Below are 8,997 nucleotides of genomic sequence, written 5' to 3' on the forward strand. Positions count from 1 at the left end.
GAAGCTACTTGACCCATGATCCTCTCACACTTCTGCCTCTCCTCCTTGAGGCCCTCGACCTGTGCCTCCCTGATCTGCTCCAACAATGGATTAATCACTGTCATCCTTAGGCATATATCCCTGATCAGGGCCGCTTCTGCCTTGCGGCTCAGGGCATCGGCCATTACGTTGGCCTTCCCCGGGTGATAGAGGATCTCACAATCGTAATCCTTTACCACATCTAACCTACAACACTGCCTCATGTTAAGATTCGACTGGTCCATGAGGCACCTCAGACTCTTGTGATCCGTTTAGATGGTACAACGGACCCCATAGAGGTAGTGTCTCTAAATCTTGAGGGCGAACACCACTGCCCCCAACTCCAAATCGTGCGTCGGATAGTTAGCCTCATGAGGCTTCAACTGTCTAGAGGTGTAAGCTATCACATGCTCCGCTACATTAACACTGCTCCCATACCTGTGATCGAGGCATCACAGTAGACTATAAAATCATCCACTCCCTCTGGCAGGGTCAGAATCGATGCCTCGCATAATCGCTTTCTGAGAGTCTTGAAGGCCGCCTGTTGCTCAAGCCCCCCAAAAAAACACCACCGACTTCTTGGTTAGTCAAGTGAGTGGAACTGCTATCTTGGAGAAATCCTGGATGAATCTCCTGTAGTACCCTGCCAATCCTAGGATGCTCCAAATCTCAGATGTAGATCTCGGGACCTCCCACTGCATCACGGCCTTGATCTTGGCCGGATCCACTAGAATACCCTTCTGGTTGATGAGGTGACCAAGGAACTACACCTCGCGCAACCAGAACTCACACTTGGAGAACTTCTCAAAAAGTCTCTCCCTCCTCAGTGTCTCTATCACCTATCTCAAGTGCTCCTCGTGCTACTCCTGGGTCTTGGATGTCATCGATGAATACTATCACAGATCGATCCAACATTAGCCTGCACACGCGGTTCATGAGATCCATGAATGCGGATGGAGCGTTGTTGAGTCTAAATGGCATCACCACAAACTCATAATGACCATAACGTGTCCTAAAAGCTGTCTTTTGAACATCGTCACTCTTGACCCGCATCTGATGATAACCGGAGCGCAAATTAATATTGGAAAACCAAGATGCTCCATGAAGCTAATCGAACAAGTCATCTATCCTCGGGAGTAGGTAATGGTTCTTTACTGTTAACTTGTTCAACTCCCGGTAGTCTATGCACATACTGTGCAACCCATCCTTCTTCTTCACAAACAGGATTGGGGCTCCCCATGGTGAAATACTCAGTCTAATGAAACCCTTTTCTAGCAGCTCCTACAGCTGGGTAGACAACTCCTTCATCTCCGGAGGAGCTAACCGATATGGTGCCTTGGCTATCTGAGCCTCTCCAGGAACCAGATCAATCCTGAACTCAACCTATCTCTCCGGAGGTATCCCATGCAATTCCTATGGGAATACATCCGGGTACTCTCACACCACTGCTACATCACCTACTGTCCTCTTACCTTTATCCCGGGTGTCCATCACATATGCATCATAACCTGCGCAACCCTACTGGAAGTAGCATCTCGCTCTCGCTGCTGAACAAAGAATAGGTCCGTGTTGTGGCCTCTCGCCCTGAATCACTAACTCTCCCCCACTGGGAGTGAAAACCCTCACTAGCTGCAACTCATAATCAATCACCGCCCCGTTGGGGCTCAGCCAATCCATGCCTACTATGACCTTCTTCCCTTGCAAAGGAAAAGGGACCAGGTCTACCAAAAACTGCTCATCGAATAAGCGCAGCGAGCATGCCTTATGCACCCTCGCAACACCAACGGTCCTATCATCGGCTATCTCCACCTTGAGTGGACAATCCAGCTCCCCTGGAGCTTTGCTAAACCTGTTGCTAAGCACAAGAGAGATAAATGATCGGGTAGCCCCCGAATCAAATAACACTGTAGCTGAAATTTCGTTCACTAAGAACGACCCTATACGCAAACATATAACATTAGAACCAATCGATAATAAATGCAAAGATAAAAGGAAAATACGTTCCCATCACCACGTCAGGAGTCACTCGCGTCTCCTCTGCGGTCATCTAAAAAGCTATACTGTTCACTACTGGCGCCTCGGCCCGGCCCTGACGACCGTCCGAAATCCTCAATGTAGTAGGGGCAGGTGCCGACACCTTCCCCGTTGTGGCTAAGCTCGGGTACTAGGACTTTTTATGTCCCCTATGATTGCAATGGAATCAAATCAGATCTAATGTCTCGGTGATAGTGGTAGAAGCCGTACAATCTCTGCTCATATGCCCTGTCCGACCGCACTTGTAGCAGCCGGAACTCCCTGCCTTGCACGCCCCATCGTGCAATCTCCCACATTTCCCACACTGACTATGGCTCTGCTGACCTCTGGACCTATGGTCCAAAACCCCGGGCTTCTTGCCCAATCTCCGTGTAGCCGAAGCCACCTCCATTTTCCTCTTCTTCTCCATCTCAAGATCAATCTCTCTCTCTCTCTCTCTTGCCCTCGCAATCATATCATCCAGCATCTTACAGCTGGATCGGCTCATAAACTGGTGGATATTACTCTGCAACATCTCATGATAATGGGCCCTCTTCTTTCCTCATCAGCTGCGTACTGAGGAACAAGAAGCGCCCTCTCTCTAAACTTAGCGGTAATCTCCGTCACTGTCTCTATAGTCTGAGTAAAGTCCTGAAACTCTCTGGCTAACTGTTGCACCTCAATAACCGGTGAAAACTCGGCTTTGAACCTGGTGGTAAAATCAGCCCAATTCATAGCATCAAGTGTCGTATCATCCCTGATAACATGCCCAACCTCCTCCCACTAGTCACGTGCCCTATCATTCAAAAGCCAGGATGCTAAAATGACCTTGTCCCCCTCCGGACATCTGCTGGTGCGGAAAGTGTTGGCAACATCTTCCAACCACCTAGTACTCACAATGGGGTCCCACGTCCCAAGGTAGTCTGGAGCTCCACAAGCCCATAACTCCCTGAAGGTGAGTGTGTGTGACCCTATAATGGCCGCCATCTCAGCACGAAATGTGCTCAACTTCTCATCCATCAACTCTAAAATACCCTCCTTGATCGAACAGATGATCACAGGAGTCTACTCAAGTATGATACGGGTAACCTCTGAAGTGAAAAACTCCCTAGTCTGCTCATCCAATTGCTCGTCCCCCGAGCATGATCCTGATCCCTCCCCGACAACTGAACTGCCGCCTGTTGGTCAAGAGCGTAAGACCATCCTTCTGAAAACACATCACATAACACGTTAGAAACACTAATATATCTCGAGGGATCACTATTATTACAAGTTTCCTGGTCTCATCTTGGCCTTCCTTGATTCAAGTACAAATCCCTACTTCCAGTAGTATAGGCCCCTACTACCTTCCACATCTATCTGTACTTTCCTCAAGAACTGCCTCGACTCCACGAAGTCACTGTTACTACTACTCTCATCTTAGGCTTGCCCTAAGGAAATCTATGACTCAACCAAAAATCAGTCCTCAGTTGCTAAAGGCCTCCTTGTAATGCCAATTAGTCATCACCTGAATACCACCACATGTGATGAGGCTCAGATAATCCTTCGAGTAAAAGACTCATTCCTACAATGGTTGGACTCAAACAAGAGCTGCGCAGTAGGGCCAAATCCAGCACTCTTAGATTATTCAACCTTGAGCAAATGTGATGTGACGTATTCACCTAATGGCTAACTCCCATCACCCGGAGTCGCACAAAGCACAAAGCAAGCAGCATTTGGACATAGGAAACTAATCAAGCAACTATATTCTTATAACAAGAAACTATACTAGCATACAATGCTAAGCTCACAATATCATGCATAACCTAAACAGGCTATCCTACTGCTGTCTACTCAATTCTAGCATGCGATTCTCATAAAGCTGAAACACATATATTAGGCACATAAGGCAACCTCCAAGATCCGTAGTCCTTTTCTAGCATGCTGTTCTACTGAAACTGAAACAGATAATCATAATATAAACTTGTATGGGAGTACTTACTTGAGCTCGGCTGATCGCATGCACCATACCCTTTTCTTTTAAGAAAACTCCTTTTCTTTCTAAGTTCTTTTTCCAAATTCTTTTCGAATATGTTTCTCTTTTGAAAATGACTGTTTTACCCCTGGTCAAGGTCAACTCCCTATTCAAAGTCAACTTCCAGTTAACCGGACTCGCCGAGTCAGGGTGCAGACTCGTCAAGTCCCTCTATCACTAACTCTGACTTTGATTCATCGAGTCTTTTCCCCATTCATTGATTCACCCTGAACTCACAACTCGAAGAAAGACGGGGACTCGCGACTCGACTCGCCGAGTCAGAAGAACAACTCACCGAGTCCTAACGTGCGGATTTCATACAATAGATTTTAATCCATTCTAGAGCATCTAACTCGTAGATCAAAGCTCCTGGGACCATCTGAACACGTAAAGTTACTAACTTTACATGTAACTAAGAAGGAATGAAGCTATTTCACTCAAACTCTACTTTAATCGGGAAAACTCATCCGACTCTCCGAGTTGTATGAACAACTCGTCGAGTCTAAGGCAATCTTCATCGGACTCGCCGAGTTGCTCATCCAACTCGTCGAGTCCACGACTATCTTCATATGACTCGACGAGTCAACCTTGTGACTTACCGAGTCCATTCAGTCCTTTTTCCATACAGACTTGATTTGAGCCATGCAACGGCTCCAAATCACAGATCCAAGCTTCTAGGGCATGCTTATCACGTAAAGTTGCAAACTTTACGTGCATGCATGACTTTAAAGGCTTCAAATGCCAAATCTAGGATCCTAATTGGGTTCCAAGCTCAAGAGGTACTTCAATCATGACCACAACTGAAACTTTACACTTCTAGAATGCAATGAGGGTCCAGATCTTAAGTATAACTCGATCATAAGGCTTTATCACAAAGGATTTGGAGTTTTTGGGCTTAAAAGCGACAATTTGGGGACACACAAGATCTACTAGATCAATAAACAAGATGGATACTTTATTACCAGAATAGATGACCACAAATGAGTGTGTTCTGGATCTACTTCCTCTTCCTTGAACTCTTCAACCTTCTCCTTCCTCTACTTGCTCCAAAGTTCCTTCACTAAGTAACAATCACTCGGACACTCTTTAAGGGGGCTAGGGTTCGGTAAAAGATGCTCTGAGGGTGATGGAGGTGAGGTTGGGGAGCATTAATGCGTTTAAATAGGGTGCAAACCCTTAAAATTAGGGCTTCATCCAGACAGGCGGACTCGCTGAGTCCCAGCGTATGGACTCGTCGAGTAGCCAACTCAATTTGCGTGATCATCCTGTCTCTACTCGACGAGTCGGGCTACAGACTCGTCGAGTGTCCTTTAAGAAATGAAAATACTTTATTTAAATCACATACCAGAAATGAGGCGTTACAAGCTTGCTAGCTCCAATCTCTTCCAACTATCTCCAATAACACAAAAACACACTCAAAATCTCAAGGGTGAAGCTCTCAATCAGATTAGGGTTTCTGGAAGACATGGAGGATGGTAAGGGAGCCCAAAGAGGGTTTAAGTGGTTTAAATAGGGTGAAAAACTCTGAAAATAAGGTTTCCTCCTGGCAGACCTACTCGTCAAGTCCATTCTTGGACTCGCTCAGTAGACCCTTTAAACCTCGCGTCCTTTCTGGCATCTACTCAACGATTTAGGGCTACCAAAATGTCGAGTAGCTCAAAAATAAATACTTGATTAGTTAAATAATTACGTACCAGGAAAGGGGTGTTACATCCCCCTCGACATGCGAATCTTGTCTTTCATTATGATATAAATAAGTCAAGTGCTCCCCCTCCACATGATTATCACTGGAAACTTGCACTCTTTCGACATTTACTCTTGAGGTTGATCAAGAATGTACATCATTTTCTTCATTTGTAAGTGTCCAATCATCAGAATGTTTCGATGTCTTAGGAATTTGATTATCTCTAACATTGATCTCTGCATTAATTTCCTTGTCAGGAATACCAAAAATTAAATCAATATCAACATCGAAGGTAAGCATTTGCTCAGATTCATCATTTGATTCATAAATTATTGGTTTCTATAAGAATGTTTGTTCAATTCTCTTGAGATAATGATCATCAAACGTGAGATAGTAAGTTTCTTCGATCTTCCTTGTTTGCTTGTTCAACACCCTATAAGCAACATAACTGTGAGAATATCCCAAGAAAAATCCCTCATCAACTTTCATCTAAAATTTGGAAAGATTATCCTTGAGATTCATGATGAAACATCAGCACCCAAAAACATGGAAAATTTTAATACTAGGTTTCCTTTTTTTTATTATCTTATAAGGTGTGATATTGAAATGGCGATGAATGAAAGAACGATTTTGCATAAAGCAAGCAGTCGAAACCACCTCTGCCCAAAAGTATTGTGGCATGTTTGCATATGTGAGCATCGTTCTAGCTGCTTCACACAAGGAACAATTTCTCCTTTCGACTACATCATTTTGTTGTGGTCTGTATGGAGACGAAAAGTTGTGTGAAATTCCCAGTTCAGTAAAAAAACGAATCTAAAATTCTATTTTTGAACTCCGTTCCATTGTAACTTTTTATCTTTTGAACTTTTCTTTTCAAGATCAGTTCAATGTTCTAGATAAAATCAATCATCACTTGAGCAGTTTCATACTTTTGTCGAAGAAATAAAACCCAAGTGAACCTTAAAAAATCATCAATAATAACTAGTATGTACTTCTTCTTATTGAGTGACTCAACAGTCGAAGGTCCACAAAAATCAATGTGAAGAAGTTCCAACGGTTTAATGATTTTTGAATCAGTTATGATTGGATAACCCTGACGATGTTGTTTTACTTATTCACATGCAACACATAATGAATAATTGTCAAATTTTAAAACAAGTAAACCACAAACAAGATCATTAAGAACAAGTTTATTTAAATTCTAGAAGTTAAGATGAGAAATACGTTAATGCAATAACCAACTGAGATCCGAAAGATGCTTTCAATAGTAAGCACACTTTATCACCACGTTCCCAATACGTATTTTTCATTTAAATAATTGCATGTTTTACACTATGACTCGACGAATTGGAGGCGCTACTCGTCTAGTAGACTGGATTATGGTGGGTGTTTTAAGTAACATACACGACGAGTCAAGAGACCGACTCGACGAGTTGGAGGCCCTATAATTCAAGGTTTGCACCCTATTTTAACACCTTAACTAATTTCCTTTACAGCCTCCAGCACCCTCAGATCACCCTCATGAAACGCTAATCAATTTTGAGTAACTTTGAGCTTTTGGTGCCATTTTTGTGTGTGTTAGAGGTTTGAGAAGGAATAGTAGACTTGGAAGATCAAGAGAAGGCTAGTAGATCCAGAGGTTTTGCTTCATTTCCACCTCATTCAAGGTAAAAAGCTTCAACCTTAACTTCCCATTTGATAGATCTTCTCTAGGTCTTAGATCTTGTCATTTTTGGCCATTTCTAAGCCCATATTCAGGATTGGGTGTGTATCATGGAGTTACACTCCAGATCTGGAACCATTCAGGGTTCCTATGGCATAAAGGTGCCACCTTTATGGCCATGGGAACCCATGCATCTTATAAACCCCATTTTATAGTATTTTGAGCTAAAAAGCCCATGCATGGACATCAAGTTCATAGCTTTACGTATAAAATGGACCTTAGGAGGCCAGATATATGATTTGGATGCATTAAGACCCACTAAAATCGACTGTATAGTTTTGGACAAAGTGGGACTCAACGAGTCATTCATGGGACTCGGTAAGTCGGGTCGTGTTTCCCATCAAATCCTTTATGATGATAAACCAGATGCTAAGATAGAAGAACACTAAGTTTTCTAGGCTCATTAGGGGCCTGGAAATCATGGAAATCGACAAGTATATGAACATACTCAGCTAGTTCAAGGCAATGTCTCAACCCATGAAGACGAACTCGATGTGTTCAAGGAGAACTCGATGAGTCATAGACTAGACACATTCATTCGGATGAAGATTAACTCGACGAGTTCAAGAATGAACTCGGCGAGTCGGTTGAAGAAGGTCCCGATGTTTTGGTTCAAGGAGAACTCGTCGAGCTCTTTCTAGAATCGGCAAGTAGAGTCGAGGTTTTACCATTCTGTGGAAGTGGGGAGTCGACGAGTTGGTGGACCAACTCGGCGAGTCGTGTCAACCAGATGTTGAATTTGACCAAAGTTGACTTTGACCAGGGCTTTAACCTTGACTTTTACTTGGACTTGAATTGATCCTTGTAAGGGGTTATAAGTATGAGATGGTAATCAAGAAAGGTTGTTGTGTAGGAATTGAGGAGTTGCGACGAGGACAGTGCAGACATTACACGACATCGAGGTGAGTTACCTTCCAATAGAAGTGGGTCTAAGGCACCAAGGTCGGCCCATTAGTATGAGTTATAGTTAAGATGATTGCCTTTGTGATAATCATTTGGTATGTCACTATCTGTTATGTTTATGTCATATGATGCTATGTGTTAGTAAAGTAGGGGGAGTAGTCCCCATGTTTGGACATTAGAGCCGAGGGGTAGGTTACGCACCTCGGTATGCCTGACAATATATTAAGCTATGCTTTTATATGGTAGTGGTAGGGGTGAAATAGTCCCCGTAATTGGTTGAGATAAACCGGAAAGGTAGGTCGGACACCCAGTATGTCTGACATGGGTAGGTTAGGCACCCCAGTATGCCTAGCGGGGGAAGGTTGAGCACTCTGGTATGCTCAACAGGGTAGGTCGGGCACCCAGATATGCCTGGCAGTATGTGTTATGTTTGGTATGTGGTATGATGGGGGAACTCACCAAGCTTCGTGCTTACAATTTTCAGTTTTATTTCAGGTACCTCTTCAACGAAGGGGAAGGAACCTACGTGGTGGCTGGACATCACACCCACACCAGATTTCTGCATTACGTGATTCTTGGGATTGTACTCTGATTTTATTACTATATGATGATATGATTTTGAGTCATGTTTTTATGGTTTTA

This window comes from Lactuca saligna, chromosome 4, assembly GCF_052625555.1.
Source record: "Lactuca saligna cultivar CGN05327 chromosome 4, ASM5262555v1, whole genome shotgun sequence".
In the NCBI taxonomy this organism is placed as follows: domain Eukaryota; kingdom Viridiplantae; phylum Streptophyta; class Magnoliopsida; order Asterales; family Asteraceae; genus Lactuca; species Lactuca saligna.